Source organism: Lithobates pipiens, unplaced genomic scaffold, assembly GCF_037356315.1.
Source record: "Lithobates pipiens isolate NorthernLeopardFrog02 unplaced genomic scaffold, aLitPip1_a1.2 Scaffold_19, whole genome shotgun sequence".
In the NCBI taxonomy this organism is placed as follows: domain Eukaryota; kingdom Metazoa; phylum Chordata; class Amphibia; order Anura; family Ranidae; genus Lithobates; species Lithobates pipiens.
In genome coordinates this window covers 162,633,238-162,643,573 of record NW_027507764.1, presented here as the reverse complement: position 1 = coordinate 162,643,573, position 10,336 = coordinate 162,633,238, and positions in this window count along the sequence as shown.

The window sequence follows — 10,336 nt, the reverse complement described above, 5'->3', positions numbered from 1 at the left end:
AAAATCATATAATTGTAAAATGTATTTATCTTAGATTATTAGGCTTCTGCAGGTTATTGAGCTACTCGTGTTAATGTTCCTATTTAACTTGTAGCCAAAGGGAAATTGTAACTACATCAAGTGTGTTCAGTAAGGCAGCTTAAATCACTAAAATGAATTTCTCATTGAGGTACTTTGGGATTGATTTACTAAAGGTAAGTAGGCTGTTCACTTCACAAAGGAAGTTGCACTTTGTAAGGGAAATGAGGGGAAGCATTGTTGACTTACATCACCCAATCACGTGCAAGCAATAGATGCTGTTTTTTTTTTCCATGCACGTGATTGAGTATCCTTTGCAAAGTGAAAGTTTACAGCATTCATTAACCACTTGCCGCCCACCATATAGCAAAATGACGGTGGCAATGTGGTTTTAATATACTGACGTCATATGATGTGATCAGGATATTAAGCCGCTGCGTGCCCCCGGGGGCACGCATCACGGCGATAGTTGTTGCGGAGACTCTTTACCACGTGATCAGCCATGTCCAATCACGGATGATCACAGTGTAAATAGGAAGAGCTGTTGATCGGCTGCTCCTCTGACAGGGGGGGTCTGTGCTGATCGATTATCAGTGCAGCCCCCCCCACCTCAAGGATGCCCACACTGGACCACCAGGGACGCCACAAGACCACCAGGGATGCCCAGCACCAGGTATGCCACCCTAGACCACCAGGGATGCCAGTCAGTGCCCACAATGGATGCCAATCAGTGCCCACAATGGATGCCAATCAGTGCCCACAATGGGCATCACTGATTGGCATGCATTATTGTTTGGCACTGATTGGCATCCATCAGTACAATATAATACAATACAATGCCGCCTATCAGTGCCCATCCGTGCCACCTATCCATGCCCACCTGTGCTGCCTATCCATGCCCATCCATGCCACCTATTCATGCCAATCCGTGCCAGCTATCAGGGCCAATTTGTGCCACCTATCAGTGCCCATCCATGTCACCCATCAAAGCCACCTATCAGTGCTCATCAGTGCCACCTATCAGTGCCACATATCAGTGCCCATCAATGCCACCTCATCAGTGCCACTTCATTGGTGCCACCTCATCTGTGCCCATCAGTGCTGCCTTATCAGTGCCCGTCAGTGCAGACCCATCAGTGCCCATCAGTAAAGGAGAAAACGTACTTATTTACAAAGTTTTGGAACTGAAACAAAAAAACATATTTTTTTTCCAAATTTCCTGTCTTTTTTTATTTGTTTAGCAAAAAATAAAAACCGTAGAGGTGATAAAATACCACCAAAAGAAAGCTCTATTTGTGGAAAAAAATGATAAAGATTTCATTTGGGTACAGTGTAGCATGACCGTGCAATTGTCATTCAAAGTGCGACAGTGCTGAAAGCTCAAAATTGGTCTGGGCAGGAAGGTGTTTAAGTGCCTGTTATTGAAGTGGTTAAGCTATGAGGAAAATTTGCTTGCAAAATGTAACTTTACTTGCAAAGTAAACAGCCTATTTGCCTTTAGTAAATCAACCACTTTATGATGCTTTAGGCTGGGTTCACACTATCTTCGCATGCGGCTCACAGCAGGGGTCCAGTGCGTCCCTGTTCACTGTTTCAGGTCTGATTTCAGCCTGAATTTTTGGCTGAATTTGGATCTGAAACGGACTAAAAGACGCACAAGACTCCTGTGCAAATTTGCACTGGAGCCGCAGCGGAGATATATGAACCGGCTCCATAGAGAGCCAGTCAAACTCTCTTGATATTGTGAATTGGATGCATAGAAACTTTATCCAATTCGCAATAGTGTAAATCCAACCTTAAAAACCAGAAACAAGAAGGGTAGTGTGTGTCTCCTTTAAATCATGGAGTGGTGTGTATGTTGTGTGTTGCAAATAGAGCAAAAGAGCTGAATTACTTTTTTTTTTTCACAGCAAAGAAGTAGAAAACTAAAGAAAAAATAGAGGTGAGCAGATCCAGAAGCTTCACTAGCTGGCTGCATATAATCTAAATGCAACAATTCATATTTACCTGACTATAAAAACTTAAAAAATATAAGACATACATTCTAAATCCAAAGCACAATACATTATTAAATAAAGACAAAGACAATATTCATGAAACTCTTTAATAAGCCAATGAAATGTTTTGGAAAGTCTTTATATGCATGCATTTTATTTGTTTCACAGATCAACTTTTAATATATAGAAAAAAAAATCCCAAAGCACTGTAGGCTAGCTAAAAAAAAGGACAGCAAACATAGCCCCCTTTCAGGCTCCATGCACACTAGCATTTTTTATAAGCTCAATAATACACTTGAAAAAATGCTGATAATAGCGTTTTTGCACTGGCTTGTAGTAGCATTTAGAAGCATTGGCATTTTTACAGTACGTGAAAAAAAAAGCTGTTAGCTTTTTAGGAGCATTTAGGAACATTCCATGTTTTTTTTCTGCTGGAAAATGCTCCAAAAAACTCAACAAAACTATTTTTTTTTCTGCTTCTAGGTGCTTAAGCTAAAAAAAACGCTAATAGCCTAGTGTGCATGGACACATAGAATAACACTATTAGCTTCTAGGAGCAGAATCTAAAATCCTAATAACAGTTTCTAGGAGCTTAAAAAAACAGTAGTGTGCATGGAGCCTTCAAGTGTTATTAAAGGTTGGAATTATTTTTTTACTTAAATAATAAACATATTATACTTACCCACCCTGTGCAATGGTTTTACACAGAACAGCCCAGATCTTCCTCTTCTGATATCTCCCATCACCACTCCTGGCTCCTCCTCTTCTCCAAGTGCTCCCATAGCAAGCTTTTGGCTATGGGGAAACTCATGCATGCTCACTCCTACACCCTGCTCTGTATGTCCATAAGACAAACAGAGTGGGGTTTGACCCTTCCCCCCAATCCCCCCTCACTGGCTCTGAATGACAGTAGCGTATGTATTTATGGGGGCTGTGATAGAAGCTGCATGCAGAATATTGTTTACCTCCCTGCATAGAATGCAGGAAGGTAAAAAGCCTTCTGCCTTTACAACCACTTTAACCACTTCCCACCCACCATATAGCAAAATGACAGCCGGAGAGTGGTTTCATTATTCTGACTGGGCGTCATATGCAGGATTAGCCGTAAGTGTGTGTCCACGTGGGCACGCACCATGGCGATCGGTGGTATGGTGTCTCAGTCTGACACACCGCATCTCTGATCTAGGTGAAGAGCCTATGACGTAGGCTGTTTACCATGTGATCAGCTGTGTCCAAAAGAGACAAAGAAAATCATGTGAAATTAAGACACCCCTCTTGCTATACATATATATATATATATATATATATATATATATATATATATATATATATATATATATATATATATATAATACTAGCTTAGCATAAACATATTACAATTTTTTGCTTATTTGGCCATAATAACTATAGAAAACATATACAAATTCACTACACATTCCATTCAGGAAAAATGTATATACTGTATATCTATAGATGTCAAAAATGATAATTTAAGCAAAGCAAAAATGGAACTAAATGTTTCAGTGCTGTCAACACTTAGAAGGCACCTCAAAATGCAAAGGTGCATTTTAAGTAAAGACACATAGGTGTTTATTTACTAAAGGCAAATGAGTTGTTTATTTTGCAAGGGAAGTGCACGAGCTTAGTCGACGTGGGAACTTCTGTTGACTTCCATCATCCAATCTTGTGCAATTAGAAAAGCTGTTTTTTTTTCTTCCACTTGGGTATTCTCTGCAAAGTGAAATTTCACTACATTCACTAAGTTCTAGAGCAAATTTCCTTGCAAAGTGAATAGCCTACTTGCCTTTAGAAAATCAACCCTATACTGTACTGTTCTCACCTCCTGTCACCTCCTAAGCCTCACTTCTGGCCAGTGAGCAAGTCCTTCACAGTAATGAGCCAATAGTGAAATTTAAAGTGAACCTGTACTTTGTCCGTGTATAGGTAGAGCAAATATGTGAGTCAAGCTTATGAGCTGATTACAATATCAGATCTAATGCCGCATACACACGACCAGACTTTTCGAGGGACTAGGTCTGACGGTCTTTCCGACGGCCTTTCGGCGGAGTTCCGACGGACTTTCCAAATGAACGGACTTGGCCACACACAATCACACCAAAGTCCGATGGATTTGAACGTGATGACATACGACTGGACTATAATAAGGAAGTTCATAGCCAGTAGCCAAAAGCTGCCCTAGCGTCGGTTTTTGTCCATCGGACTAGCATACACACGAACGGATTTCTCGGTCCGGTGGAGTTCCAGTGGAAAAATTTAAAACATGTTCTATTTCTAAAGTCCACTGGATTTTTGGCAAGCAAAGGTGCGATGGAGCCCACACAAGATCGAATTGTCCGACGGACTCGTTCCGTCGGACCTTTGCTGTTAAAAAGTCTGGTCGTGTGTACACGGCATAAAAGAGAGATAGTAATTCCAGTCAAGAAATAAGTAAAGGTTTTAGGCAGCTACAGTATGGTGGCTACATCTATTGTTATTTCTCTAGCTGCTCTTTCCTTTTAGTGCTTATTAGTGGGCCTCATGTAGTATATATTTTTTTTCTTCTGAACAGTGCAATTGTATTTTCAGAGATTGCATTATGGTTTTGTCTCCTGAAACATGGTTTGAACGCTATATGTTCAGCTAGCAGTTCTGACAAAGTCTCTAATAGAACAGAGTATGTGCTTTAAAGCATTCTGAAAAAAAAGACTGGTTTGGCAAGACTTGGCAAATCCTTTTAAATGAATGTTCACTTTTTAACATGTGATTACATTATCAAACCATGCTGTACTGCAGATATAGTGCTAAAAATGCATTAACTGGACCTTCTTTGGAAATGAGCTTTAAATTATTACACAAAAGAGGAGTACAATTAAATAGAGAAATGTGGGAACATAAGTCACAATATAAGTCTTGAGTACATGAAGCTAATGCTAAACAATAGTCTTCTACTTACAACATATTTCTGTAGCCTTTATGTGATAGATAGATAGATAGATAGATAGATAGATAGATAGATAGATAGATAGATAGATAGATAGATAGATAGATAGATAGATCATAATTTACCTTTGTATACATTTGTGTCAAGGGAAGCAAGGAACATTTAGATTTCTAGCTAGCAAATAATTCTGGAGTTTCTTTATTTCATTGAAAATGCACCCTAGGACAGAATCCATTATAATGCTCCATAGTGTTTCCATATCTTCTAATTTTCCTTCACACCAGAACCTACCACCTCCTGTATTAGAAGCTAAAGACCCTAGGTCTCCTGCGGTTCTCACCAGCCTGTCAAGGAGAAAAGGTGCTAGAATGTATGAATAATTACAATGTTCCCAGGACTATGTGGTCATAGCAAATATGCAGGCACAATCGGGATTCAGCTGCAAAATCCCAGAGCCGCAGGCTCTTCATTGGTAATCTCTAAGGTGGGTGACCTCATTTCCCAAACCTTTTTCACACAATGGTGGATCCCGTTTTGCTTGTAGTATACTAAGTTATATGAATGTTATGTGAATGACAAAAATGAGTACCAAAGCTATCAATACATATATTATGAAACTTGCATCTTAGACCCCTTTCACACTGAGGCAGTTTTCAGGCATTTTAGCTCTAGAAGTAGTGCCTGTAAAGTGCCTGAAAACTGCCTCCCATTCACTTCAATGTGTGTTTTCACACTCGACTGGTGCGCTTGCGGGACGTTAGAAAAAGTCCTACAAGCAGTATCTTTGGGGCGGCTTGGGAGCACTATAAACAGTGCTACAAAAACACCCTGCCCATTAAGTGAAATTAATGGGCAGCGCTTCCAATGCGCCCTAAAATCACTTTGAAAGAGCCGCAAACGGGTCTCTTTTCCGTTTTTTTAAGGTCCCCTTGTCACGGGACCTAAAAAACCCAGCCCGCTGGCCCCGAGAAGGGCTGTTGAAATGCCGCTAAAGCACCGCAAACATGTCCGACACTTTAGCTCTGTTTTAGCGGGACTTCAGTGTGAAAGTAGCTCAAGGTAAGTTAAGTAAGGTTGTATCTTTGGAGGCTGAGAACCTTATTCAGTATGATAAATAGACCGGTTGCTGATGGGTTACTAAACTTTGCACTTTGCACTATGCACTATGTTGTATACACATCTTTAATAATCCTAAAAGTACACTATCGTACATTGTTGTGCTTACTGTATATAAAGTAATGTGTAAATGAAGGTAACCCATAGCAATAAAACAGAAATTGTATTTCTTTACTATGAGTGCTCTGAACGAATAAAAGCTGGGAAATTAGTTGCTTATATTTATTGCTTTTGCACTACTTTTTTGTTTTTAGATACACCTTCCGTTTTACTGCAGTGGTAAGAATGATGAGTAACATTTAATTATCTCCACCCGAGAAACAATTTAAGTTCCTAAATATTACACTATAGACTACTACGTATTCTTCCATTGTCATTAGAGAAATTCACCTATACCGATCAATAGGCAAAGTGTCCAGTTAGATTTTCCTATTAGATCTTAAAGTGATTGCAATTTTTTTTTTTTTATAACAAACATCTCACTTACCTACTCTGAGCAATGTTTTTTTTTCACAGAGCAGCCATGATCCTCCTCTTCACAGGTCCCCTATCGGCACTCTTGGCTCCCCCCTAAACCCGTCGAGTGCCCCATAGCAAGCCACTTTAAGCCCTTGCCCCCCAAAAAATGCCGGCTGTGTAATTGTGAACCATTAAAGCTATGCTTTTACATTTTTGGTATAGCACTCTGTTTGTTTTATGCTTTCCCTGACTTTCTGGGCACCCATTGAAGGGCAGTCCTGTTTTCATGTGAACTGTCTACCCAGAGCCAGTCAGCTTGCTGATTGATTGTGTTCTCTTCACTGATCTGTATAAATAAATATGGAATTCTCAGTACCTCTTGGATGTACAACTTTGGAGTAGAAGTTGCAAGGCTGCCTGCTAGTGTATATTCAATAAACTACTAATTACATAGCATTACAAATCCTTTGACAGGTAGCACAGCGCCACAATATAAGCTTGTATGCATTTCAACTGTGTATTGAAACAAAACAAAACCCTCCAATCCTTTACAGCCAATGAAGTTGCCATCTTAAGTTGACATGGTGCTGCATATTTCATCAGTTACGACCCCAGTCATTTGATGGCTTGACAGTTCATTTCAGATCACAAGCAACTCAGCACAGACCTGTCTTGCAGGGCAGGGACCTGATTTTTCTCTGCCACAGTTAGATAACATTTACAGGACTTGCCCCCGGTCCCCCAATCTGTGCTCCTAGGCTGTTGAGCTCAACTCTCTGTCACTCTTCTCTTTCCTCCTATCAGCATGCCCCTTGTTAGCACATGAGCACTGCAACACAACTGATTGGCCCCTTGTCCTGTTTCTTCCTCCCCCACTATGAGCTTTGCTTTAAAGGAATTGCAAGAGGCTGATACCAAGTCAGATTTGGGTACTTACAATGCTTGTATTAAAACATTATATACAATAATTAATTATTAATGAATTAATAATGCTTAATACCTAGAGAGCTGCATTCATTGTTGTCCTTTTTTATCTGCCTGGAGTTAATCTTTATTCTGTTTACCGAGAGCTCAGCTTTAATAAAAATTAGATTGAGGAAATCACCTAGTGCCTGCTCCCATACATTGCGGTGACTGATGTTTTTCTGTACCGAGAGAATGTCAGTCACCACCAGGACAAAATTGTTTTCTGTGTCCTGTTCACACTGCAGCACAACTGGGTACTTTGATGCAGTGAGCTACAATAAAATTCAGATGTGCTGCATTTTTTTACAGCACAAGGAAAACACTACATGTACAGTAGTACAAAGCACCACATTGCTGTGCATTGACACGAATAAAGTGTCACTTTTTTGTGCATTTTAAATAAAGTTTGGACAAAAAAAAAAGAAAGAAAAGTAGCTGTGTGATGAGTAAAATGCATATCACAATCCCCCCTATGGCCAGCTCACTGCAGCTGGAATAGTGTGCTGCCCACACACTTAACCTCTGTGGTTTAACGTGTGGGCAGTGTGAACTGGCCCTTATAATATTGGTATTTCACAGTATCTTTGTAGCACTGCAAATCAGCATGTATTACTCTGACAAACAAAATTAGATTTTCTTCTTACGTTTGCATGATTTCCAACAATATGCTTGTGTACCTGTTTAAAGTGGTGCTAAAGATAGAAGTTTTTTCTTCCCTCAATGCATTTACTGCATTAAGGTAGAAAACCATCTCTGTGCAGCTCCCCCACCCCAGTTCCCCTTACACTTTTATTACCCCAATCTTGATCAAGTGCTGTGCCTGAGAGAAGCAGCTCTCTCTACTCTCCCTCTCTCCGCACTGGAGATCGAAGCAGCAGTGGAAAGTGTTGGTCATCCTCTTTCTCTCACATCTCCACCCCTCCCCCCCCCCCAACATCTAACACATTTGTAGGCTATTTCGGGGAGCGGTTTCTTTCTTTTTTTTAACATGTACAGTGGGGAGAACAAGTATTTGATACACTGCCAATTTTTCAGGTTTTCCTACTTACAAAGCATGTAGAGGTCTGTCATTTTTATCATAGGTATTCTTCAACTGTGAGAGATGGAATCTAAAACAAAAATCCAGAAAATCACATTGTATGATTTTTAAATAATTAATTAGCATTTTATTGCATGACATAAGTATTTGATCACCTACCAACCAGTAAGAATTCTATCTCTCACAGACCTGTTATTTTTTCTTTAAGAAGCCCTCCTGTTCTCCACTCATTACCTGTATTAACTGCACCTGTTTGAACTTGTTACCTGTATAAAAGACACCTGTCCACACACTCAATCAAACAGACTACAACCGATTTCACAATGATCAAGACCAGAGAGCTGTGTAATGCTCCGTACACACGATCCGAATAATCAGTTAATAATCGCAAGTAGAATAACTAAATAAAGTCACGAAAATTCTCGTACGATAGAAAAAAATTGGAAGTGATGTCATGTGTTGTAATGTATTTGTATTCTATTTTCAGAGGACAACTATACTGATTAAACGAAAATCATACGATCTGGAATCATACGAGCAAAATTTCCGTGCATGTCCGATCGAATAATATCAGATGAATGGTCGTGATCGGCTGTCGAAAGTAGTGTACACACGATCCGAAAATTGAACGATCCTTCCTCGAACGACCGTTTTCGTACGATATTCGGATCGTGTGTATGGGCCATAAGGGATAAAATTGTAGACCTGCACAAGGCTGGGATGGGCTACAGGACAACAGGCAAGCAGATTGTTAAGAAGGCTACAACTGTTGGCGCAATTTTTAGGAAATGGAAGACGTTCAAGATGATGGTCAGTCTCCTTCGGTCTGGGGCTCCATGCAAGATCTCATCTTATGGCGCATCAATGATCATGAGAATGGTGAGGGATCAGCCCAGAACTACACGGCAGGACCTGGGCAATGCCCTGAAGAGAACTGGGACCACAGTCTCACAGAAAACTATTAGTAACACACTACGCCATCATGGATTAAAATCCTGCAGTGCACGCAAAGGTCCCCCTGCTTAAGCCAGCGCATGCCCAGGCCCATCTGAAGTATGCCAATGACCATCTGGATGATCCAAAGGAGGAATGGGAGAAGGTCATGTGGTCTGATGAGACAAAAATAGAGCTTTTTGGTCTAAACGCCACTCGTCGTGTTTGGAGGAAGAAGGATGACCACAACCCCAACCGTGAAGGATGGAGCCGGAAACATCATTCTTTGGGGCTGCTTTTCTGCAAAGGGGACAGGACAACTGCACCGTATTGAGGGGAGGATGGATGGGGCCATGTATTGCGAGATCTTGGTCAACAACCTCCTTCTCTCAGTAAGAGCATTGAAGATGGTGTAACAGATGGGTTGTGGCTGGGTCTTCCAGCATGACAACAACCCGAAACACACAGCCAGGGCAACTAAGAAGTGGCTCCATAAGAAGCCTCTCAAGATCCTGGAGTGGCCATAGCTAGTCTCCAGACCTGAACCCAATAGAAAATCTTTGGAGTGAGCTGAAAGTCTGTATTGTCCAGTGACAACCCCCGAAAAATGAAGGATCTGGAGAAGGTCTGTATGGAGGAGTGGGCCAAAATCCCTGGTCAAAAACTACAGGAAACGTGTGATCTCTGTACTTGCAAACAAAGGTTTCTATACCATATATTATATTAGGTTCTGCTTTTCTGATGTATCAAATACTTATGGCATGCAATAAAATGCAAATTAATTACTTAAAAATCATACAATGTGATTTTCTGGATTTTTGTTTTAGATTCAGTCTCTCACAGTTGAAGAGTACCTATGATAAAAAA